Source organism: Hyperolius riggenbachi, chromosome 12, assembly GCF_040937935.1.
Source record: "Hyperolius riggenbachi isolate aHypRig1 chromosome 12, aHypRig1.pri, whole genome shotgun sequence".
Taxonomy (NCBI): Eukaryota; Metazoa; Chordata; class Amphibia; order Anura; family Hyperoliidae; genus Hyperolius; species Hyperolius riggenbachi.
Window position 1 is genome coordinate 228,472,114 of NC_090657.1, and position 26,900 is coordinate 228,499,013.

A 26,900-nucleotide genomic window follows, 5' to 3' on the forward strand; every position below is an offset into this window, starting at 1 on the left:
ACCTGGCATGCAGCATAGGCCCTGCGGAGCTGGGGCTGTGTAGCTGGAGAGGAGAACTGCCACTCAGCCAAGGAGGAGGAGGACAGCGAAGAGCATGTAGCAGGAGGAGAGGAGGTGGCAGGAGGCCTGCCTGCAAGCCGTGGAGGTGTCACAATTTGGTCCGCTGCGCCCTGCTTGCCATCGTTCACCACCAGGTTCACCCAATGGGCTGTGTAGGTAATGTAGCGGCCCTGCCCGTGCTTGGCAGACCAGGCATCCGTGGTCAGGTGTACCCTTGACCCAACGCTCTTCGCAAGAGATGACACCACTTGCCTCTCAACTTCACGGTGCAGTTGGGGTATGGCCTTTCTCGAAAAATAAGTGCGGCCTGGCATCTTCCACTGCGGTGTTCCGATGGCCACAAATTTACGGAAGGCCTCAGAGTCCACCAGCCGGTATGGTAACAGCTGCCGAGCTAACAGTTCCGCCACGCCAGCTGTCAGACGCCGGGCAAGGGGGTGACTAGCCGAAATTGGCTTCTTCCGCTCAAACATTTCCTTCACGGACACCTGACTGCTGCTGTGGGCAGAGGAGCAGGAAGCGCTCAAGGGCAGAGGCGGAGTGGAGGAGGGTGCCTGTGAAGGTGCAAGGGAGAAAGCGGCAGAAGCAGATAATGCACCTGATGGAGGAGGAAGAGGAGAAGGAGGGTGGCTTTGCTTTTGTGTGCTGCTGCTGCTTTTGCTCAGGTGGCCATCCCATTGCTGTTTGTGCCTTTTCTCCAGGTGCCTTCGTAAGGCACTTGTCCCTACGTGAGTGTTGGCCTTTCCACGGCTCAATTTTTGTTGGCAGAGCGAACAGATGGCTTTGGTCTGATCTGAGGCACACACATTAAAAAATTTCCACACCGCTGAGCCACCCTGGGATGTGGGCACTATGGGGACCTCAGCAGCTGATGCTGAAGGGCAAGTCGGCTGGCTGTACATAGGTGGCGATACATGGTGCCGGACACTGCCACCAGCTGTTTCTGATGAAGAGCTGCCCCAGCTTCTTTCAGCAACTTCTCTCCTCCTACTACTCTCTGACTCCCCCTCTGAACTGTCCCCCTCTTCATCTCCTCTGGGAACATACAGAGGATCCTTATTATCGTCATCATCGTAATCATCCTGCCCAGCTTCGCTTGCCTCAGACAAATCCAAACATGCACCATCAGTAGGTCCTTCATCCTCCTTACACGTTACATCCATAATGTTGCCGCGTAACTCAGACATATGAGCTGGTGAAAATTCATCTGGCTGTAACAACAATGGCTGTGCATCAGTGATTTCACCACTAAATAATTCTTGCGAAGTGTCAAATGCAGCGGAAGTGGTGCTAGTAGTAGCGCTGGTGGCTGAGCAAGATGAGGTGTTCTGTGTCGCTAAATACTCAACCACGTCCTGACAATCTTGGGAGGTGATGGGACGTGCCTTCTTCCGAGCACTGTACTGTGGGCCAGGTCCACACGAAATTACATTTACACGACCTCGCGCAGACCTGCCGGGTGGCCTTCCTCTGGCTCTGGCACTACCTCTTCCTCTACCTGTTTTGTCCATATCGGGTATGCACGGAGTGGTATATCACACTGTGTGCACTCACGTAGGTAGGTGGGTTCACTTAACTGCACAGGTATGCGCACTGATGCGGTGGGTTCACTGAACAGGTATGCAGTGGCGGGTCCACTGAACAGAACAGGTATGCAGTGGCAGGTTCACTGAACACAACAGGTATGCAGTGGCGGGTTCACTGAACAGGTATACAGTGGCGGGTCCACTGAACAGAACAGGTATGCAGTGGCGGGTTCACTAAACAGAACAGGTATACAGTGGCGGGTTCACAGAACAGGTATGCAGTGGCGGGTCCACTGAACAGAACAGGTATGCAGTGGCGGGTTCACTAAACAGAACAGGTATACAGTGGCGGGTTCACAGAACAGGTATGCAGTGGCGGGTCCACTGAACAGAACAGGTATGCAGTGGCGGGTTCACTAAACAGAACAGGTATACAGTGGCGGGTTCACAGAACAGGTATGCAGTGGCGGGTTCACAGAACAGGTATGCTGTGGTGGGTTCACAGCACAGGTATGCTGTGGTGGGTTCACAGCACAGGTATGCAGTGGTGGGTTCAATGAACAGGTATACAGTGGCGGGTCCACTGAACAGAACAGGTATGCAGTGGTGGGTTCACAGCACAGGTATACAGTGGCGGGTCCACTGAACAGAACAGGTATGCAGTGGCAGGTTCACTGAACACAACAGGTATGCAGTGGCGGGTTCACTGAACAGGTATACAGTGGCGGGTCCACTGAACAGAACAGGTATGCAGTGGTGGGTTCACAGCACAGGTATGCAGTGGTGGGTTCACTAAACAGAACAGGTATACAGTGGCAGGTTCACTGAACAGGTATGCAGTGGCGGGTTCACAGAACAGGTATGCTGTGGTGGGTTCACAGCACAGGTATACAGTGGTGGGTTCAATGAACAGGTATACAGTGGCGGGTCCACTGAACAGAACAGGTATGCAGTGGTGGGTTCACAGCACAGGTATACAGTGGCGGGTCCACTGAACAGAACAGGTATGCAGTGGCAGGTTCACTGAACACAACAGGTATGCAGTGGCGGGTTCACTGAACAGGTATACAGTGGCGGGTCCACTGAACAGAACAGGTATGCAGTGGTGGGTTCACAGCACAGGTATACAGTGGCGGGTCCACTGAACAGAACAGGTATGCAGTGGCAGGTTCACTGAACACAACAGGTATGCAGTGGCGGGTTCACTGAACAGGTATACAGTGGCGGGTCCACTGAACAGAACAGGTATGCAGTGGTGGGTTCACAGCACAGGTATGCAGTGGTGGGTTCACTAAACAGAACAGGTATACAGTGGCGGGTTCACAGAACAGGTATGCAGTGGCGGGTCCACTGAACAGAACAGGTATGCAGTGGCAGGTTTACTGAACACAACAGGTATGCAGTGGCGGGTTCACTGAACAGGTATACAGTGGCGGGTCCACTGAACAGAACAGGTATGCAGTGGCGGGTTCACTAAACAGAACAGGTATACAGTGGCGGGTTCACAGAACAGGTATGCAGTGGCGGGTCCACTGAACACAACAGGTATGCAGTGGTGGGTTCACTGAACAGGTATACAGTGGCGGGTCCACTGAACAGAACAGGTATGCAGTGGCGGGTTCACTAAACAGAACAAGTATGCAGTGGTGGGTTCACAGAACAGGTATGCAGTGGTGGGTTCACAGTACAGGTATGCAGTGGTGGGTTCAATGAACAGGTATACAGTGGCGGGTCCACTGAACAGAACAGGTATGCAGTGGTGGGTTCACAGCACAGGTATACAGTGGCGGGTCCACTGAACAGAACAGGTATGCAGTGGCGGGTTCACTGAACAGAACAGGTATGCAGTGGCGGGTTCACTGAACAGGTATGCAGTGGTGGGTTCACAGAACAGGTATGCAGTGGTGGGTTCACAGCACAGGTATGCAGTGGTGGGTTCAATGAACAGGTATACAGTGGCGGGTCCACTGAACAGAACAGGTATGCAGTGGTGGGTTCACAGCACAGGTATGCAGTGGTGGGTTCACAGCACAGGTATGCAGTGGTGGGTTCACAGCACAGGTATGCAGTGGTGGGTTCACAGCACAGGTATGCAGTGGTGGGTTCACAGCACAGGTATGCAGTGGTGGGTTCACAGCACAGGTATGCAGTGGTGGGTTCACAGCACAGGTATGCAGCCAGACAGGAACAAGTTAAGCCTAACTAATCTTTCCCTGAGAGACAGTCTGCAGCAGCTCGCCCTACTCTCACTAACGCAGGCAGCACACGAGTGACCGTAATGGCCGCCGCTGCCTGCCTTATATAAGGGGGGGTGGGGCTCCAGGGGCTAGTGTAGCCTAATTGGCTACACTGGGCCTGCTGACTGTGATGTAGAGGGTCAAAGTTGACCCTCCATGTGCATTATGGGGCGAACCGAACTTCCGCAAAGGTTCGCCTGCGGGACGCGAACGCGAACCACGGAAGTTCGCATGGAACCGTTCGCAGGCGAACCGTTCGGCCCAACTCTATTGAAGACTTATTTAATCTAGAAACCAAATTACCATGTTTTAGAAAGACATCAGTCCTGGATAGCGTTATATGAGTGGGTGAATAGAGGGTAAAATCATGATCTAGCGGGTACATGTATCTCCAGGTATCTAGCAATGCGCATGACTCCATACAGGTTTTAATATATTTGTCCCTGTGCTGCAGAGCTTTCTTTGGGTGACTTCTATCCTACCAGAGGTTCGGTACTGTGTTAAAGTCCCCTCCCACTACTACTTGAGCATTCTGTTCGGTTAATATTTTATTTTGTAGGACCTGGAAGAATTTAGCGTGATCTATGTGCGGACCGTACACATTATATAAGCTAATAGTTTCCCCTGGTAGTTGCAGCTGCAACCTGGATCACCTTCCCACTGCATCATGCTCATGGTTTAGTATTTTATAATTTAACTTTTTACTGATTAAATATAGAACTCCCGCTTTTTTGTCTATTGCTGGCGAGCCCAACACCTCTCCTACCCAGAATTTTCTCATATATTTGTATTGATCTGTTGTTAAATGAGTTTCCTGGAGCAGGCAAATGTCCGGTTGAAATTTTCCTAAGTGGCGCAGTATACAGGACCGTTTGCCAGGGGGTTGCATGCCCTTAACAATCCAGGAAATTAGTTTCATACTATCCTAATTGGATTTTGTAGATGAATATTTCCAGGTTGCAGCTTTCTATATTTGTGATAGGAAGTACTTCTACTTACTGAGAGACCCCAAACAGAAAAAACACCCTCTCCCCTCCCTAACCCTAACGAATTCCCCTTTAACCCCTCACTGTAGGTGACTTCTCTTCTTCCCCGCATGAAATTATCCCTCCTTACCCCAGACTTTAAACAAGGAAACCAGCTTTACCCCATTTCATCGACCTTATTTATGTTTGATGGCTCGCGTTTTTGAGCCACTCTATTATAGCTTAAACTTTCAAACATCACAGAACCTGCTATTTATGAGCTAGAACTAGTGGCTCAAGTCGATACAACCTTTAAACATTATGCTAATGTAGTTTGCACAAATATTCATAAATAGTCAGTATTTATGCTTACTTTAACTTATCAGTTTTTAGTTGCTTATAATGCATAGCAAATTTTAACCTATTTCAGTTCTGTGCCTTACATTCATTCCTTTTGACCACTCATGGTGAGTGATGAGTTCTCGTTGCAGGTTTCTCATACCTAGTCAGCAGAGTCTGTTGGATTTGCTGCAGTGTCCAGGCTTTCCAGAAAGGATATCACTTGCTCCGGTGTGTCAAATGTATGGATGTTGTCACCGTGGTCTGTTACCTTTAACACTGCCGGGTACATTAAAGCAAACTTGAGCTTTTTGCTGTAGAGAGTGTTACACACTTTGCCAAAAGCTTTTCTCTTTTGCGGCACTTCTGTCGAAAAATCGTTGAAGAGGCGTACTGTGTGGCTCCGTATGGTCAGATCTTGATCCTGCGCTCTGTATGCCGCCATTAGAGCTACCTTGTCTGCGTAGTCTAGGTATCTTGGCATGACCATGCGTGGAGGCCCTTTTTTTGTTTTTATTTGTCAGAGGGCCCACCCTATGCGCCCTCTCCACTTTGAGCGGTGATGGAAGGCCCAGTAACTTTGGTATTTGTTCTGAGCCCAAGTCTTTGAGCTGGTCTGGGAGGATGTCCTCTGTTATTCCGACTACACGTAGATTGTTTCGTCTCAACCTGTTTTCTAGGTCATCCATGTGTGCATAAGCAACTGTATTATCGTGGGCGAGTTTCTCAATATTTATGTTAGCTGCACTAAGATCATCTTCGCATGCACTTATACGTTGTAAAACAGCAAGCGAAGAAAAGTCTGGCACTGTAGTTTATTGTGCTGCAAACTTGACACAGGAATGGCATGTGCATGTAAATATGACAGGGATATGACAACTTGATGAACATCAAAAAATGATTGTGTCATACCATTGATGTCTTCAGTGATGCCTGGGTGAGGTGGGAGGCAGCAGATGTGGGTGCTAAAGGGTGCACGGCCTAACGACCGTTTCGCATGGCTGACGCCAAGCTTCTTCCGAGGTGAACGTGCATCAATTGCTAGGAGGGCGGCGGAATATTTGAAGTGTGTAATGACGCACTTCCGTACTGCCGCGGAAACCCCGCCCCTTGCGGAAGATCTAAACTGGGCTGTGCAGACCTCAGAAAATACTGGTGACACGCACGGCCATTTGCAAAGAGGTCGTGTGTGTGCGTCAAAGATGACGCAACCTCACGCTGACCTATGATCGTGCGCGATATTCCTGCTGTGTACGGAGCTGCTATAGTAAGCGCTCATATCGTGCACAGAAATGGTTGCCATAGTAACCTAGAATGCCCTGCGTCTGGCACAGCTCGGGCACAGAACACTCCTAAGGCAAGAATACCATAAAGGTATAGGGCTCGATTCACAAAGCGGTGATAACCCAGTTAAAGACTTAAGGCGTGATAACCATTTTTATCATGCCTAAACTCAGTTTAGGCATGATAAGTTTAGGCATGCTAAGTTTAGGCATGATAAGTTTAGGTGTGATAAGTTTAGGCATGCTAAGTTTAGATAAGGTTATTACGCGCGCAAAGTCCCGCACGCAAAGCAGCGCCATTAAACTCTATGCAAAGTGCACCAGACTTTGCTAGCGCAAAACTTTTGATCAGCTGTGCACTGCGGTGCTAACCCAGTTGGTGCTTAAACTTATCACGCCTAAAAACTTATCACACCTAAACTTATCACGCCTAAACTTATCACACCTAAACTTATCACGCCTAAACTTATCACGCCTAAACTTATCACGCCTAAACTTATCACGCCTAAACTTATCACGCCTAAACTTATCACGCCTAAACTTATCACACCTAAACTTATCACACCTAAACTTATCACACCTAAACTTATCACACCTAAACTTATCACACCTAAACTTATCACACCTAAACTTATCACACCTAAACTTATCACACCTAAACTTATCACACCTAAACTTATCATGCCTAAACAGAGTTTAGGCGTGATAAAGAGCTTTTCACCACGGTGCTAACTGTTAGCACCGCTTTGTGAATCAGGCCCATAGTATCCATTAGCAGGGAATATAATATGGAGAGGTTCTCACATAAATAATAGCTGTATTAGCTGAAATACCAGTTATATTGTGAGGGGTAAAAACTGTGGCAGAGCAGAAGATTCCTCTGGGAAGCGGGGAGTGAGGAGGGTGTACCAAAGGTGTGAGGGAAGGTGTGAGTGAGGAAAGGAAAAACGAAGAAGAAGGAAACCGGTACACGTAATGTGGGAGAGAGTATATGGAACGTGTCCACGGGTGGCCCCAACATGAAGGGGCGTACCCTGTGTCCCAGCATGGTATGTCTCACAAATAAGGAAAATTAACAACCATAACTTATACGTTGTTCCACATTAGTAATCCTCTTCTTTTGCTCAGTAATGTTTTTTTGATCACTTTTAGGGAGTTAGCCAAAGTTTTCTCTATAATGGCCTGTATATCAGGGGCAAGCACTTTCCCCACTTCCTCCGCCACCTTTTTATAATCTATGTGAATGCCGCTCTGCTTCGCCCTGTCCTCTTCTCTCTGGTCGTCTGTGTCACACTCTGTATCCTCTCTCGGCACTCTTTCTTTTGTTTGCGCCCGGCCTGATGTAGCCTTCACTGCTCCTCTGCCCGCCATCTTGCTAGGCCTGTCTTCCGCGGGCGGCTGCGTGCTTGCGTTAGACCGAGTGATGTAGAGGTCCATGCAGCAGCGGGTGCCTCTCGGTCGCGGCCTGTGTCTGCGCCTCTATGCTACCCAGCTCCCGCGGCAAGTTTTATTGTGGATCGGGGAGGGTTTTTCTGGTCCTCAGTCGGAGCCTTCTCCTCTCGCTGCCGCCATGTGGGCGCCGGAACCAGAAGTCTTAATAGCAAACACATACAAAAAATGTACTACATTGGGTTACTAGATATGCAAGATCTAGAAAACAATCGGCTTTAGACGAAAGAAAGTTGTCTTTAAATTTCAAATTCTACGTTCGTTCGCGCTGAACAGGAAGTGCGCTCACTAGAACGACGTTTCGCGCAAGCGTGAATACATTCGTAACGATCGTTCTTGGACGACTTTTATCCACACTATGTTTTTTAAACGATTGTCGGTAGATACGATCCGTCAGGCTAGATATCTTCATCTTCCCGATGTCGTTCTTTCGTCCTTCTTAGTGATCGTTGGAGAAACTTTTTTTCCCCCCGATTGTTGGCAGAACGATCGTTAATGAGCTTTTTCAAACGACCGTAGTCGCCAGTGTGTACGTAGCATTAGGAGGGTTAATGTTAAGCATTAGGAAGGGGGTTTAGTGTTAGCCATCTGAAGGGGGATAGTAATGGACATTAGGAGGGGGGTTAGTGTTAGGCATTAAAAGGGAGGGATAGTGTTAGAATAGGATACTTGGTACATCTATAGTAAAATATCACTAATGGAACAGTTAAGTGACAAGACAATATACTCTGTACAGCCACAGTTGTTTTTTTGTTGTTGTTGTTTTTTTTATATAGAGTTCGCTCCCCATATAGTTCACAAACGTGTCAGTGCTGATGCCTCTAACAGCGACCTCACTATATAGGGTGACAGAGGTGATCCTGTAGTGGTACTACTAGGCCCCGAGTTGACGGTCCCCCCCCCCCCCATGAAGATATTTTAGCAGACTGTACTATGATCTATTTGTTTTTCTTTTTTGCTCCAACTTCTGCTCTCTGAGTACCTGGATAACCAGACGCTTATTGTCGTGGGCGAATCCGACACTGTTCGGAATCGATGTGGATGTGACTGAGGACCAGTCCAGTAAAAACTGTTAGAGGCATCAGCACTGACACGTTTGTGAACTATATGGGTAGCGAACTCGAAAAAAAAACTGTGACTTATTGTGGAACATGCATGTAGCGTTAGAAGAGATGTGCAGCAGGCCTCGGTGTAAGGGAGGGGGGAGAGGAGAAGGGGAGCGCAATTGATAATCCTTTTTATACTCTGTACAGTGCTGCAGAAGATGTTGGTGCTATATAAATATTACAGTACAGATATTTTAAATATTGGCTTTATCCAGTGTCCAAGTTCACAAACCGTGCCACATTGTTGCACGCGACTTCTTTTTACGATGTGATGTTTTTACTCTTCTGGATTTTTTTTTTTACAGACTGTGCCATGCGCTTACAGCTGGACCGGTGCCATATTGTCTGTGGCGTGAGACGCCGTGAAATCGGAGATTGGTGAATGACATTCTGTATTCTCAGATTACAGCAGAAAGTGAAAGCAAATGGGAAATGATTCTCGAGACCCCTGCAGCATTTCTTGGAGAGACTCAACACAGGCTAATTCCTTCCAGTCTCCCAGGATCATACAGGAGTTATCTGAATCTGTAGGTAAGTCTCGTGTGTGTGCGTGTGCGTGTGTGTGTGTGTGTATCTCAATGGAACTATCAGCAGCACACCGCTGCCTGCTGTGCTTCGAAGCAATATATTCAGAGCAAATCACTCGTCGTGTTTGAAAGGTATAGCATGTTTTGCTGTAAAGCAGAGCCAGCAGTGCGGTTTGTTGTCTTATCCGTGCGGTCTACCTGGAGCGGTGTACCGCGCCATGGCACCAGCTTCACGTACCAGCGACTGGTGCTGGTGTGGACTATGCGATCTGTCAGTCTGTGCTGTGTGTATGTCTCGTCTCATGTTCATGGGGGTTAAACATCGCTGAAGACAAATATGGACTCACTGCATGCCTGAGATAGTCGTGTGGCTGGATGCGAGAGAGAGAGAGAGAGACGATGTGTAGATACAGATAGAAAGACAAACAGATATGGATTGGAATAGATGAAGATAGACGTCACTTGGTAATTTTAGTCCAATCACAGAACTCTGAATCATTGGACAAATCAGAGAATGCAGAATTTTTCTGCTGAGTTTTGATTACCATGGTAATTTTAGATTCCATTTTTTCTGATTTCCAATTCATTTTTTTTTCATAGTCTGATGCAAAAAAAAAACAAAAAAACAGCAGGGCTGAGCCGAGGCGAGAGAGGCTCCAGCCTCAGGGCGCAGTGTAGGAGGGGGCGCAGGGCGGGCCGAGACAGAGGCGAGAGAGGCTCCAGCCTCAGGGCGCAGTGTAGGAGGGGGCGCAGGGCGGGCCGAGACAGAGGCGAGAGAGGCTCCAGCCTCAGGGCGCAGTGTAGGAGGGGGCGCAGGGCGGGCCGAGACAGAGGCGAGAGAGGCTCCAGCCTCGGGGCGCAGTGTAGGAAGGGGCGCACAACTCACTCAGCTATCAGTCCCCTATTGTGTTTGAAGCAGAGAAATAAAAAAAGGGGACACATGACAGTGACTGCAAGCCAGATAACTAGAGATTACGGATTTGGTGGTTGGGAGCCCTGGGGCGCCTCTTAAGGTGGCCACACACGATACAATAAAATGATCCGATTTTACGTTAATTCGATAAAAACGATCGGATCTCCCGAAAATATCGAAAGCTTTTTTTTCATTTGACTGAAAAATTCGATCGGATTTCCCGTTTTCTGCGATTTTTATCGATCCGGCATACCAGATATTTTTCTTCAATCTTTCTAAAGATTGTATGGTGTGTGTTAGATTGTCAATTTATTAATATACACACCCTAGCAATTTTGGCAGAGTTTCCAATCATTTTTATCATAATTGGGGAAAGATTAAACATAGGTGTGTGGTACATTGGTCATATTTTTGAAATGTTACAATTAGTCAGAGAAATTGATTGCAATTCTTAAATTGAACAGATATTTAAAAAATTGTATGGTGTGTGGCCACCTTAAGTCTAATAGCAATCAGTGTGTGACGGCTGGGGTGGCAGGGATGGAGGGGAGCACTTTGGTGTCTCAGCCTTGGGTGCTGGAGGACCTTGTCCCAGCTCTGGTCCGGGCTGTTTGCTTGAATGGGTCCCTATCAACTGGGTTGCTTAGCTACTTGAAGACCGCAGTGTTAAACCCCTCTCAAGACCGGGCCCTTTTTCTTAAAAAGGGCCACTGCAGCTTTAAGACCTCGCTGCAGGGCCACACAACACAGCACACAAGTGATCCCCCCCCTTTTTCTCCACCAACAGGGGAGCCTCTCTCGCCTCTGCCTCGGCCTGGCCTTGGCCCAAACAAAAAAAGCAAAATTAAAGTGCAACTGAACTCGGAACTTCCTCTCTGCTCTAAAAGATAGCAACAGCATAATAACCAAAATGTCTTTGTTACAGTTGATACAGTGTAAATTTATTGCAGGATTTGTATCTACTTCCTGCTTTCATGGAAGCAGACATATTAATAACATCCTGTGCTGTCAAATCGGCCTCTCTGCCGAGTCAGTTACAACTTGTGATTAATCACAGATGAGGAGGAATTAGACAGGCTAAACTCTCTAAATACATACAGGGTGCATTTCTCTGTTATCCTTTTGTCCTGTGCAAGAGTTCAGGTCCACTTAAAGAGGAACTCCAGTGAACATTTTATTGTTGGCAGGTGATGTAGCTGCTGCATGGTTTTTGGCAGTTGGAAACAGCTGTAAACCGCTATTTTCCACAATGCAACAAGGTTCACAGACAGGAAACTGCCAAAAAAACTACGAACTTTTCCTGTGGGAGGGGTTTCACCACAATATCAGTCATACAACGCCCCCTGGTGGTCTCTTTGTGAAAAGGAATAGATTTCTCATGTAAAAGGGGGTATCAGCTACTGATTGGGATAAAGTTCAATTTTTGGTCGAGTTTCTCTTTAAATCAGACAGTTGCAATTCGCCAACCACTTGACTTAGGTGACGGTCCTATTTCAGCTGAAGTCTGATTGAGAAATGTATCGCCCCGCCCTTTTCACTCTCTATTGATAAACATCCTGGAATCCATTGGTGGCTGACCTGTCAGAAGTCAACAGATCACTGGCAGACATGGCTGGCGTGTAGGTCGGATGGAGCTGGCATTCTATCTACATGAGATTTCCTTTATATGTAAGTTAATGTGACAGACTACCCAGCAAGCTCATGGCGAACCAGAGCTCCTAGCAGTATGTAAGGGGCTACAAAGGACCAAACAACCCTTGTACTAAAATGTTTTGCATAAAAGTTAATGGTAACCGAGACATGAAGGAAGAAGTTGGGTTCTGTTGGCTAAAGTTCTTTGGCAATGAATGTCTGACCTGTTTACATTGCGTAAAAGGCTGAATCAGTGAAAAGGTGACCTGTCCCCACTCATCGCCACATTAATGCTACTGAATAGGCAGTGACACCCCCTCTGTGCGAGAGAGAGAGAGAGAGAGAGATGGAGAGAGAGAGAGAGAGAGAGAGAGAGAGAGAGAGATGGATGGGGAGAGAGAGAGAGAGATGGATGGAAAGAGGGAGAGAGATGGATTGAAATAGCTAGTTATGGATGAGGACATGGACGTCCACACATGAGGCAAAATGGGGCGGATGCCCCGGCCGTCAGCTGCCACCCCCCCGGGCCATCAGTCTTCCCTAGCCCATCCCCGCTGCATCCCAGCAGCCAGCAGCATGTATTTTCTGGTGAAACCTTGCTGCATTACGATTATTTTATGTTGAAACATTGCAGCATCACGATTATTTTATGTTGAAGCATTGCTGCATTGCAACTATTTTCTTGTGAAAGATTGCTGCACTACTATTTTCTTGTGAAAGATTGCTGCACTACTATTTTCTTGTGAAAGATTGCTGCACTACTATTTTCTTGTGAAAGATTGCCGCGTTACAATTATATAGTCTAATGTCCTACCATATTATTATTATTATTATTATTATTATTATTATAATATAGCACTGGCATCTTCTGCAGCAATTTACAGAGTACATAGTCATGTTACTGACTGTCCGAATAGGAGCTCACTATCTAATACCTACCACTATTTTGTGGGAGAGAACACTGGCTAATGTGTTTTTATGGTGGGAACATTTCCTACTTGCTTGTTTAGGGTCACTTTACTCATATCCGGGGAGGAAACAAGGGTCCACTGACTTTGAGTTGCACACTTACTAGGAAATTTTCATTGGTCACGCCAACTGTATGTTATGGACATGCCCACTGCATTTTATGGCCACGCCAATATGCTTTCTGGGGGGGGTCATAAGTCTGAGATGCCTAGGGCGGCCCGAACACTAAATACAGCCCTGGCTGCTGTACACATACAGGTAGAACATTACTATGAGTGCGAGTGGATAGAGCTTGCTGCTTTGTCCTCTGTGCTACTGGATGCAGGCAGAACCGCAAACCGGGGACAGGGCAGTGCAATGGAGAGAAGCCCATCCAAAACATAGAACATGTCATTAGAAGGATCCCAAACTACACACGCTGGCATAGAGGTAGTGTCAGCTCAGGAGTTCTTTACACAGTGACAATTTAGCACCTAGGCAAGACAAGGAAGGACGGATCTTAAAGGGGAACTGAAGTAAGAGGTATATGAAGGCTTCCATATTTATTTCCTTTTAATCAATACCAGTTGCCTACAATATAGAAGATACTGCGCTCCACTGGACAAAATATCAAAATATTCAGGGGATCGCAGCAATGAATAGGGTCACTCCACCCCACAATACACTTATTCCACACAAGATCACTGCGCTTACTGAACCCTGTAAAAAAGATCAAAAATTGCACATAGTGCCCAGCACTGTCTTCAACTGGTAACAATAAGCACCCCGTGCCGCACTCCAGGGGGTAGTGCCACCACCAGGATAGGACTATAAGGCTCAGCTCCCCCTTTGTGGGTACACTCACCAGAAGCGCGTCTTGTTAAACTGCGTATAACATCCACCTCCGTTGATCCAGCCAGCCAAGGAGTAGCAGAGTCACCGGGTAGCCATGAAATCCATTTATTAAAAAAGGTCAAATAAAATGATACAGGCTTACAAGCTATTCCGTAACCGCTCACCGCGGATATTACTAAGCAGCACGGACAGCTCTGCCTGCACTTCCTCCTCTGACGTCAGCGCGCCTCCGACTCCGCCCTACGCGTTTCGTCACACTCCGTGACTCATTCATTACGCAGTTTAACAAGACGCGCTTCTGGTGAGTGTACCCACAAAGGGGGAGCTGAGCCTTATAGTCCTATCCTGGTGGTGGCACTACCCCCTGGAGTGCGGCACGGGGTGCTTATTGTTACCAGTTGAAGACAGTGCTGGGCACTATGTGCAATTTTTGATCTTTTTTACAGGGTTCAGTAAGCACAGTGATCTTGTGTGGAATAATACCAGTTGCCTGGCAGCCCTGCTGATCCTCTGCCTCTAATACTATTAGCCATAGCCCCTGAACAAGCATGCAGCAGATCAGGTGTTTCAGACTTTAAAGTCAGATCTGACAAGACTAGCTGCATGCTTGTTTCTGGTGTTATTCAGATACTACTGCAGAGAAATAGACCAGCAGAGCTGCCAGGCAACTGGTATTGATTAAAAGGAAATACATTTGGCAGCCTCCATATACCTCTTACTTCAGTTCCCCTTTAAAATAACATACAGAAAAGGGGACACCACGAGCCCAATATAGTGCAGTATCTACCAGGGCTGTGGAGTGGGAGTCGAAGTCGAGGAGTCGGAGTCGGGGCAATTTTGGGCACCCGGAGTTGGAGTCTGAGTTGTGGTTTCATAAACTGAGGAGTCTGAGTCGGGTGATTTTTGTCCAAAATCCACAGCCCTGTTAAATATTAGACTAAGGAGTTAGTTGGGGCCATTTTGGTTACCCGGAGTCGGAGTTGTGGTTTCATAAACTGAGGAGTCAGAGTTGGAGTCAGAAGATTTTTGTACCGACTCCACAGCCCTGGGATCTACTGGTTAAGGATGAGATAATGAAAAGTATCATTATACTCACAAACTAGGGTTACCGGCGCTCAGGCAACCACTGTATAAGCAGGGGGTGGACTTGTACAATGTAAAGGTAAACAGAGGTGCCAGTAGGATAAAAAAAAGGTAAAATGTTTAAAAATAGAGGTGGTGGAGGAGAACTTGCCTTCTCCAAGTAGACACAAATTAGTAATGATGATGTATTAACAAAATAATGTATTTATACACGCCAAGACTCAGTACAATGCGTTTCCCAGGAATGACCCCACTTCATCAGACAATAGGGAGGGAGTACACAGCAATGCAGGTCTAGGACTAAGCTAACTACAGAGGCGCTTGGTTGAGTCTTAGACCTGCATTGCTGTATACTCCATCCCTATTGCCTGATGAAGTGTATAAACAAATGATTGTGTTGATACAACATCATTACTAATTTGTGTCTACTTGGAGGAGGTAAGCTCACCTCCATCACCTCTATTTTTAAACATGTTACCTATTTTATCCTACTGGAGCCTCTGTTCACCTTTACAGATCTTAAAATAAGTTTACAGGAAGTTTGAAGTTTTGAAACAGAATGATACCATTTTTTTTGGCTAACTGAAAAGAAAAACTAAGAGCCTTTGGCCATTGAGCCATCTTTAGACTTTGTATACGTTTGTAGACAGCGTATACTTGCAAGATGTTAGAGCACACAGCTATATATATAAATTCAGCATCAGAAGGGGATACATAGCTTGTGTTGCAAATATAAATACATTTATATAGTCCTGTTTTAGTTTCAAATCTTTTATTGAGAATAGCAATATAACAGTTATCTCAGAGATAGGGAACCTATGGCTCGGGAGCCAGATGTTGCTCTTTTGATGGCTACATCTGGCTCACAGACAAATCAGTAGGGGTTGAGTCACTGAGCTACAGTGCTCAAGCAGCGCAGCTTAGTGTGGCAGCGCAAATACAATTTTCAAAGTAGGCACGTTACTGCTGTAGCATGCACCACTAACTTACTGGCGCTACCCCAAAATGAACTGCTGCTCCAGTCGTCCCACTTTGGACCCGGTCAGGTCCAGTGACTTTATAGAACGAGATCCCCGCACTCCTATTGGGCCAAAGCGCGGGATCTCATCCTACAAAATTAATCAACCCCCAAGTCAGCTAGCTAATTGTACAAGCTGTTAGTCTGTATTTCTCCTGTCTGGCTCTAGGGGATATTGCTGACGTTGCTGAAACCCAAGAGAAGCTGAAGACGTGTCTGACACTTCTGCTGCTTGGTGGATTAACTGTATCCACTTCACCATGGCAACAGGGGGACGTGAGCCCTATTGTCCCAGTTTGAAACATTTTATGGCTCTCATGGAATTACATTTTAAAATATGTGGCGTTTATGGCTCTCTCGGTCAAAAAGGTTCCTAACCCCTGAGTTATCGCATCAGGGGATGACCGAAAAACATAAATCATATAACACAAGTACAGCTATAACGCACAATAAACAAAAGAAAAAACTATGTAATCGGTATCAGAAAAACATTAGTCAAGGATGTTATCAGTGGTAAAGTGGTGGTCAAGTCTTCTCAATGAACACCTAGGAAAGTAAATAGAATTATATTCACCTTATGGCACACTGTAAGGTCTGCAAACAGAATACAATTAGTGATTAGGCTTCATTCCTGTCCCTCCAGTCCAGCCAAGCTTGCCAGATCCGTTCAAAAACAGGCATTAAAGGGAAGGTTCAAGCAAAATAAAAAAATGAGTTTCACTTACCTGGGGCTTCTACCAGCCCCATGCAGCCATCCTGTGCCCCCGTAGTCACTCACTGCTGCTCCAGTCCCCCGCTGGCAGCTTTCCGACCTCGGAGGTCGGCGGACCGCATTGCGTACATTTTTACGCATTCCCGCTAGTGCAGGAACATTAACACATACATTTTTACGCGTTACTGGTTCAATGCGTACATTTTTACGCAATGAACCAGTAATGCGTAAAAATGTATGTGTTAATGTTCCTGCACTAGCGGGAATGTGTAAAAATGTATGCAATGCGGTCCGCCGACCTCCGAGGTCGGCAAGCTGCCAGTGGGGGACTGGAGCAGCAGTGAGTGACTACAAGGGCACAGGATGGCTGCATGGGGCTGGTAGAAGCCCCCGGTAAGTGAAACTCATTTTTTTATTTTCATTGGACATTCCCTTTAAATCTTTTAGTGTAGCATTCATTTTTGTTTCTTTGCAGACCACAGTGCTATTTATTTTGACTTATAGCTGAGTGTAGGAGAGTGTTGAGGTCCTCCGACTAGAGGCATTCGAGGCCTTAGCTGTTACAGATATAAATACAGTCTTGTTTTAAAACTTCCTGCTTTCACTGATGACTGATACAGTACAAGAAAGCAGTAAAAAAGGGCGCATATGGCTAATGGACAAAAAGGGCGCCGCCATAGGCTGCAATGCAAAATATCGGCTATTGGGCGCCCGAGAGGAAATCGGGGCACCCGAGGAATAGCAGCTGCAGGGATCGTGTTAACAACAGTTTTCATTTACAGAATAAGGTTTATTACAAACATCGTCTATGCACAAGAAATAAGCAAGCGTGCACCTGCCATCTCACAACTTTACTTGCAGCTCAGATAGTGACAATCAATGTTCATGTACAGACATCAGAAACACTTTAATTGCCATCCAAGTGTTACATGGGTGTGATGCTAGCTATCGGTTACGTGTCCGGCAAAAGGCAGGGTTTTCGGTGCAGGAGGTGGGTGTCAGGCACTAGGTGGAGGAGCAACGGCCGTTTCGCATCGGTGTGATGCTTGGTCACGCTGCGTAGCTCGCCCAGAACGCTAGGGAGCTTAATCCTGAGTGAGGACAGGCTAATCTCCTCACCTCCCTGTACAGTGGTTACTTGGAGGTAACCCTGGTTTGTGAGTATATATTATACTCGTTTCACTTACCCAATTGTCAATACTTACTACACTATATTGGGCTCTCGGTTCTCTTTTTACATAACAAGGTTGCCCAAACTTTTGCATCCCACTGTATATCGGTTTTAATATTAACATTATTTTAGTATTTTTAACGTGTACGTGATTTTAAGGCCATTTATTCTATTAAAAATGTATAATTTATTCTATTCATGTTATTTGTAGTGAAGTATTTTACGGTATCAAATATATTATTGTTTATATGTGTGTAAGGGTGTTTGTGCAGTGGGGATGGTTAGGGTTAGGCACCACCAGGGGGGTGGTTAGGGTTAGGCACCACCAGGGAGGTGGTTAGGGTTAGGCACCACCAGGGGGGTGGTTAGGGTTAGGCACCACCAGGGGGATGGTTAGGGTTAGGCACCACCAGGGGGATGGTTAGGGTTAGGCACCACCAGAGGGGTGGTTAGGGTTAGGCACCACCAGGGGGGTGGTTAGGGTTAGGCACCACCAGGGAGGTGGTTAGGGTTAGGCACCACCAGGGGGGTGGTTAGGGTTAGGCACCACCAGGGGGATGGTTAGGGTTAGGCACCACCAGAGGGGTGGTTAGGGTTAGGCACCACCAGGGGGATGGTTAGGGTTAGGCACCACCAGGGGGATGGTTAGGGTTAGGCACCACCAGAGGGGTGGTTAGGGTTAGGCACCACCAGGGGGGTGGTTAGGGTTAGGCACCACCAGGGGGATGGTTAGGGTTAGGCACCACCAGGGAGGTGGTTAGGGTTAGGCACCACCAGGGGGGTGGTTAGGGTTAGGCACCACCAGGGGGATGGTTAGGGTTAGGCACCACCAGAGGGGTGGTTAGGGTTAGGCACCACCAGGGGGGTGGTTAGGGTTAGGCACCACCAGGGGGATGGTTAGGTTTAGGCACCACCACGTGGGTGGTTAGGGTTAGGCACCACCGGGGGCTTCAGGCCCCATTTACACTCAGTTGGTATGCGTTAGTGCGCATTAGTACGCCTTTTTTCCACATCAGTGCATTGGGAAGAATTTTTCAGTTAAAACGCATTAAGTGTGAACTGTGCCATAGGAAAACATGGGCATTACTTTGAAAATCAACTTCATTTCAGTTATAACTGAGAGCAACTGATTAAGTATAAAAGGGCCCTTAGGGTTAGGCACCACCAGAGGTTTTTAGGGTTAGGCACCATCAGGGGGGTCTAGGGGTAAGGGATAGGTACAGGGAGGGTTCTGTGTGAGAGTAGGGTTAGGTATAGTTACAGTACAATATATGTAATATATACAATTTATTAAATTATGCATATTTCCACCAAAGGAGGGGGGGGGGGGGGGGGTCTTGTGGTTAGCAGGGCCGGTTTAAGCAACAATGGGGCCCTAGGGCAAAATAAACCTGGGGGCCCCCCCAACATATACCCCGAACATAAATCGGCATTAGGAGACCTTTTTTGCAGCTGGTATAGTCAGGGTGTGAAGCCCCAATCGGTCAGAGCTCCACATTCTTGCTATCCCAGCCTGCAAGGGATACAAGGGGTTAAAAAGTTTCAGGAGGGGGGACCCCACATAATTTTTTTTTAAAAAAATTCCCACACTCTAAACATAAAAATTTTTGGGGGGAAAATAGGAAAAAATGCCAGGGATCTTCATACAGCCATATTGCGGCTGTATAGCGATCCCTGGCCAAAGCGCTGCTGCTGCGTATAGACCCCCTGGAAACCCCGTCAGGAAATTGATTGCGCTTTCGTTTGATACATGTAAAATGACACTACCGTTAGGTTTGCTACTAAAAGTTACATTTACCGCATTTAAAACTATACTTTTTTCCGTCTAAACTTTAAAATCGATTTTCTCAAAAACTATAAGGTCTTTTTGAAAAATTGTTTTTTCCTCTTATTTCTAATGATTTCCTTAACATATCCTGCAAATTTAGGGTTTCTAGCATGTAAGGTGGATTTGCTATTAACCATTAAAGTCGGCAGGTTTTTAAGTGTTTTTTTTTTCCTTTAAAACTTTAAAATCGATTTTCTCAAAAACTATAAGGCCGATTTGAAAATTTTTTTTTTCCTCTTGTAGCCACTGGGGGCCCCTACAAGCTCTGGGGCCCTGGGGCAGCTGCCTTCTTTGCCTTAATGGTAGCGCCGGCCCTGGTGGTTAGGGATAGGGAGAGATCTCTGTTAGAGTACATTTAGGTATAGTTGCAGTAAAATACCTGTAATATCTAAAATTGTATTACTATGGTAAATACAAGTGTAAATATATATATATATATATATATATATATAAATTTTTTTTTTTTTTTTTTGTTATAGACTGTATTTTGACGTTTCATTTCCATTAATTCAACATATTTAGCACTTCATTTTCATTTATAAGCTATAAACAAAACATATTGTTTTAGATAAAAACGTATAATTTCGTCTATATCCTGCACCCTTTTGTCCAGACTCCCTTTTTGCATGTACGCCAGTACAATGCTCTGCTGCTACTAAGCTGTAACACAGAGAATGCTGCTGTCATTACATGGGGAAAAAAAAACAAACAAAAATTTAACAGACCAGTGAGGTGGAGACCTAGCTGAGCTGATAATACAGCCTTTCTCAACCTTTCTACCATGGAGGAACCCTGCAAATAACTTTTGGATCTCAAGGAACCCCTGCAAACAATTTTTTGGTCTCGAGGAACCCCTACATTTATTTTGCAGGAGGCATGGTCTTTAAAAGTATGTGTGGCTGTTTATTTCACTACCCCCATTACACTGCCACTCATTATACCATCTCCTGATGCCCTAATTTAGTGCTTCTTGTTACAGTACTACTTATTATAGTGTGCTCTATTATACATCCCCACGATGGGGGAAAATGCCAAGGAACCCCTGCAGAGTCCTCAAGGAACCCTGGTTGAGAAAGCCTGTGATAATGTGTGTCCATGAATGCGTGCATGAAGAAATTCACTGAACTCAAGAGCTCTGCTACTTGAGCCTGTATATTTTTGTTCTCACCGCAGCTTGTATGTTATTGATTGGGTCCCTTGAAGAACTGCAGTGAAAACAAGGAAACAAATAAAATTTATTCCCATCAATATCTATCTACTGTGGAAATTGGCAGAAAAAAAATTGTTATAATTTTTGGAACAATGACAATAAAGATTCCTATCTATCTATCCATCTATCCATCCATCCATCCATCCATCTCCGTGAATTCCAAACCATCCATATCTATCTATCTATCTATCTATCTATCTAGGGCCAGATCTCTGGGAAGGTCAGAAAGGCCATGGCCTTGGGAGATAAAAATCAGCAGGGCACAGGACTTGGAGAGATAAGAGGTCACATGACAAAGTAAAGCATCTCCCCAGCTTTGCACTGTTCTGCCTGAATTCCAGAGGTCCCTGCATCTCTCGCACTACCTGAGCAGAGGACAGGATCATCAGGCCACAGCAGATGCTGGCTGTCAAGGCCAGGCCGAGGCAAGAGAGGCTCCAGCCTCAGGGCGCAGTGTAGGAGGGGGAACCAGTGCCAGGCCGAGGCGAGAGAGGCTTCAGCTTTAAGGCACAGTGTAGGAGAGTGGCTTTCATTACACACATCAGGTAGTGCGAGAGATGCAGGGATCTCTGGAATTCAGGCAGAACAGTGCAAAGCTGGGGAGATGATTTACTTTGTCATGTGACCTCTTATCTCTCCAAGTCATGTGCCCTGCTACTTTTTATTTCCCAAGGCCATGGCCTTTCTGGCCTTCCCAGAAATCTGGCCATAGATAGATAGATAGATAGATAGATAGATAGATAGATAGATAGATAGATATGGATGGTTTGGAATACATGGAGATGGATAGATGGATAGGAATCTTTGTCATTGTTCAATAAAGTATAACAATTTTTTTTTCTGCCAATTTCCACAGTGGATAGATATTGATGGGAATCAATTTTTTGTTACCTTGTTTTCACTGCAGTTCTTCAAGGGACCCAATCGATAATGAACCACGTAAGCAAACATCCCTGATTGAGAATTAATCAGAGTTGCAATTCATCAATCACTTGACTTTGGTCACATCTCAAAGTCTGATTGAGAAATGTCAAATCCAAAAAGATCGCACAGCTTATGCAGGAATGTCGTCGGCGCTGGACCCAGCAGCCATCCAATACAGTATTCCAGATAAGGGTCCGCACTCTGACATTTTGCAGTAACTTGCAGGTTAATTGTTCCATTACACACGACATATTATCTGACCGTGTTATCTGACGATCATTTCGGGGCCACTAGGGGTCTCGTTTGTCAAGGCACAGGACAGACACTATATACTAGTATGGAGTCTGCTCTGCAGGAACCTTCAAGTTACTGCAAACAGTCTGAGTGCGGACTGTTCGTTGGAATACTGATTGAGAAATGTATCGCCCTGCCCTTATAACTCTCTCTATTAATTAATGACCTGAAATCTATTGGTGGCTCACCTGTTGCTGATAGCCTGACCTGTCAGGGGTCATTAGATCTGACTGGTGTAATGTGATGGTCAGATGGAGCTTGCATTCCTTCTACATGATGTGGTTTACCTGAAAAGTTAATGGTTACCGAGCTGAAAAGGAGGAAGTTGGGTTTTGTTGGCTAAAGTTCCTTGGCAATCAGTGGTGGGCAGATATTTTCCGTGATCACGGATTAGCAGTGATTCATGAGCATTTTTTCACTGTTCTGTTTCAGTATTTGATGCAGTAATTGATTCTGGATCACGGAAATGCTGTGAATAAGAATATTCGGAACGCATTCACGGTCGTGATCGTGGTGGGTAAAGCCATGATTAGGTCGTGATTAGCACAAATAAGTGGAAATTACACCCCCCTGGGCCAATCAGACCCCCAGCCAGGCCCTAGCAACCAATCACAGGAGGGGAGGCTATGCCCTTACCTCCTGTATATAAAGCGGAGGCCATGATGGAAAGTTCCATCCTTGCTAGACTGTGGCACTGAGAGGATCATCTCCAGGCCACTTGTTGCTTCAGCAAGCGCGTTTTGTCCTAAAAACAGCATTTTTACTTCTATCTATACTTCGGATTGCTGTGCTTGGTGCAGGCAGGTTCACTGATTCTACTGCGCTATTAGTGACTGTACATCCTTGTACTTAGCTAGCCAGTGAGTGATTAACATCAGTTAGCTGCAGTCAGTGACAGTGTACTGATTGCTGTGCTTAGTGCAGGCGGGTCAACTTCACACTGATTCCACTGCTCTATTACTGTATACTTGTTAGCTAGCTAAGCCAGACAGCCAGTGATCAACTTCAGTTAGTTGTAGTCACTGCCACTGTTCAGTCACTAAGTTTAGTCAGTGACATTGTACTGTTCTATTAGTGCACTGCAGGCAGACCGCTGTCCACTAATTTTTGTGTTCTATATTTTACTGTATCTGACACTTGTATTTCGCTCATAGCCAGTGATCAACTTCAGTTAGTTGCATTCACTGCCACTGTTCAGTCACTAAGTTTAGTCAGTGACATTGCACTGTGCTAGTAGCGTGCAGCCAGTTACTTTGCTGTGTGCATAGTGCAGTCAGACCGCGGCGCTTTTTTTTTTATTTTTGTGTTTTATTACTTTATTTGCGCTATCTGCGCATTTGTTTGTATTTTTTTTTGTTCATTTCTGAAAAATCAAACGCCCCCTGTTATATTCCGTCTGTCCCCAGGCCCACACACTTATTGACTTTAAAAAGCAGCACACTTTCTCCACCTTGAAATCTTGTGCACAGTATTCAGCATGTCTGGCAGGGGTCGTGGGTATGGCAGGAGAGGGAGTTCCATTGCCTCGGCACCTTCTGAGACTGGTCCACTCCCAGGGAGAGGGCGCTCAGCTGTAGGGGGTGCAGTAGAGAGGGGTTTATCCAGAGCACAGCCTGGGCGGAGTCAGCCAAAACTGGTGTCACCCATTTTCAGCACATTGGCTCAACGCCATGTGGTCTTTCTTGAGCATGACTCACAGGTATTGATGGACATGATAGAGGAGCAGCCCATCATGAGTTTCTCACAGACCTCCCAGCAGCAGCCAACGCCCCACGCAGGTTGAGACATCCACCCCAGCTGCTGCTGCTAATAAAGTTGTACTTAACTACAAAAGTCTGTGCTCCCAATGCCAGGGTCCAGGGATACTTACAATTTTTGGGCACAATTCTTGTGCTGTGGTGCCATCAATGAGGGGCCATGCCTTTCTGTGCTGCTGCTGAGTCCTTAGTCCTCCTCCTGATGCTGATGTTGTGGTTTACTACTAAAGTCTGTGTACCCACCACCAGGGTGCACAGATGCTAAAATGTTTGGGCTGATTTATCGTGCTGTTGTGCCACCAGTAGAGATGTCCCGAACGGTTCGCTGGCGAACTTCGGTGGCTCGCGTTCGCCTGCCAATGGCGAACTTTCCCGGAAGTTCGATTCGCCCCATAATGCTCTATTGAGCAAAACTTTGACCCTCTTCATCACAGTCAGCAGGCACAGTGTTGCCAATCAGACTGCACTCACTCTTGGAGCCCCCCCCCTTATACAAGGCAAGTATCTTCTGCCATTTGACTCACTCGTCTGTCTACACTAATTAAGGGACAGCTCCTCCTTCCTCCACCCTCCTCCCCTTCTACCTAATCCCTCCTCTGGTGGCTAGTGATGTCGCGAACCTCCGATTTTCGGTTTGCGAACCTCCGTGGAAAGTTTGGTTAGCAAAAAAGTTCGCGAACCGCAATAGACTTCTATGGGGAGGCGAACTTAAAATTTAAAAAAAAAATTCTACTGGCTGGAAAAATGATACAAAACATATTTCAAGAGATCTAATACTTGGAGGAAGACCCTCCTACCCTTCTACCTATTCGCTCCTCCCGGAGGGAGGAGGGTCTCATCTGCCAGGGAATTACAGTATTTCAAAAGCCAGCTTACATACCATGGCTAGGAATTGAACCCAGGTCTCAGTGTATGGTAGGTAACTAACATATCCATTATACCACCAACACTACTAGCTGAAGCTGGCCTAGCATGTACCATTTATGTTCAATCCAAAAGAAAAATTAGACAAGACAAGACAAATAACATTTTATATCACGCTTTTCTCCTGGCAGACTCCAAGCACCAGAGCTGCAGCCACTAGGGCACACTCTATAGGCAGTAGCAGTGTTAGGAAGACTTGCCTAAGGTCTCCTACTGAATAGGTCCCGTCTTACTGAACAGACAGAGCCGAGATTTGAACCCTGGTCTCCTGTGTCAGAGTCAGAGCCCTTAACCATTACACCATCCAGCCACTGCTTAAGGATTTGTAGCCAGCATGGCCTTGCCTTTTGTGTTCAACAGTTGTCCAAAGAGAACCCCAGATAGCCAGGTAGATTCATCTCTCTCTCTCTCTAGTAGGGATGGTCACCGCTTTCCGTGGAATTGTATTTTTGAGCATAAATGGATTGAGCATAAATGGTACATGCTAGGCTGGCTTCAGCATGTAGTGTTGGTGGTACAGTGCCTCTGATACAGGAGACCAGGGTTCGAATCTCGGCTGTCTGTTCGGTAAGCCAGCACCCATTCAGTAGGAGACCTTAGGCAAGTCTTCCTAACACTGCTACTGCCTATAGAGCGTGCCCTAGTGGCTGCAGCTCTGGCACTTTGAGTCTGCCAGGAGAAAAGCGCAATATAAATGTTATTTGTCTTGTCTAATTTTTCTCTTGACAACTGTTGAACACAAAAAGGCAAGGCCATGCCTGGCTACAAATCCTTAAGCAGTGGCTGGATGGTGTAATGGTTAAGGGCTCTGCCTCTGACACAGGAGTCCAGGGTTCGAATCTCAGCTCTGTCTGTTCAGTAAGCCAGCACCTATTCAGTAGGAGACCTTAGGCAAGTCTTCCTAATACTGCTACTGCCTATAGAGTGTGCCCTAGTGGTTGCAGCTCTGGTGCTTTGAGTCCGCCATGAGAAAAGTGTGATATAAATGTTATTTGTCTTGTCTAATTTTTCTCTTGGATTGAGCATAAATGGTACATGCTAGGCTAGCTTCAGCTAGTAGTGTTGGTGGTATAATGGATATGTTAGTTACCTACCATACACTGAGACCTGGGTTCAATTCCCAGCCACGGTATGTAAGCTGGCTTTTGAAATACTATAATTCCCTAGCAGATGAGACCCTCCTCCCTCCGGGAGGAGCGAATAGGTAGAAGGGTAGGAGGGCCTTCCTCCAAGTATTAGATCTCTTGCAATATGTTTTATATCATTTTTCCAGCCAGTAGAATTTTTTTTTTTTAAATTTTAAGTTCGCCTCCCCATTGAAGTCTATTGCGGTTCGCAAACTTTTTTGCTAACCAAACTTTCCACGGAGGTTCGCAAACCGAAAATCGGAGGTTCGTGACATCACTAGCCACCAGTGAGTTGCCATACTCTTCTGTGCTACCGCAGAGTGCTGCTTAGTCCTCCTGCTGCCACATCTCCTGTTGTATTTGACAACAGCAGTCTGTGTACCCACCACCAGGGTCCACGGATGCTACAATTGTTTGGCTGATAATTTATTGTGCTGTGGTGCCACCAATGGGGTGCCATACTCTTCTTCTGTACTGCCACAGAGTGCTGCTCAGTCTTCCTGCTGCCGCCTCTCATGTCGAATTTAATGACATCCACAGTCTGTGTACCCACCACCAGGGTCCACGGATGCTACAATTTTTGGGCTGATTTAACGGGCAACTTTGCTGGCCTGCCATGTCATTGCTATCGATGCAAGAAAACACAAAAACAAAACATTTACAAAATCCTTAACTCTCTGGGTGTTTTTGTGGCGTTGCCCACTTATCCTCCAGTGGTACCACAACTGACAGGTGCCATTGGGACTTGCCATCACCTCTGCAATTGCTTAAAGTGTATTTCCCTGTTTAAAACCAATTATTACCAATTAATAGCCCCATTTAAAGGAATACTGTAGGGGGGGGGGGGGGGGGGGGGGTCGGGGAAAAAGAGTTGAACTTACCCGGAGCTTCTAATGGTCCCCCGTAGACATCCTCTACCCGCGCAGCCACTCACCGATGCTCCGACCCCGCCTCCAGTTCACTTCTGGGATTTCAGACTTTAAAGTGATCACGGCCGTGTTTAGCCATGATT

The 26,900-nt window shown here is 46.3% G+C and overlaps 1 protein-coding gene across 2 annotated transcripts in view; it reads left to right on the plus strand.

The window, feature by feature from the left end:
* The first annotated feature begins 9,419 nt into the window (after positions 1-9,419).
* Positions 9,420-26,900, plus strand: part of LOC137541325 (uncharacterized) — a 107,400-nt gene continuing 89,919 nt past the window's right edge. For both annotated transcript variants that reach the window (XM_068262573.1, XM_068262575.1), the window contains exon 1: positions 9,420-9,496. The gene's annotated coding sequence lies outside the window, so the exon portion shown is untranslated. The remainder of the gene's footprint in view (positions 9,497-26,900) is intronic.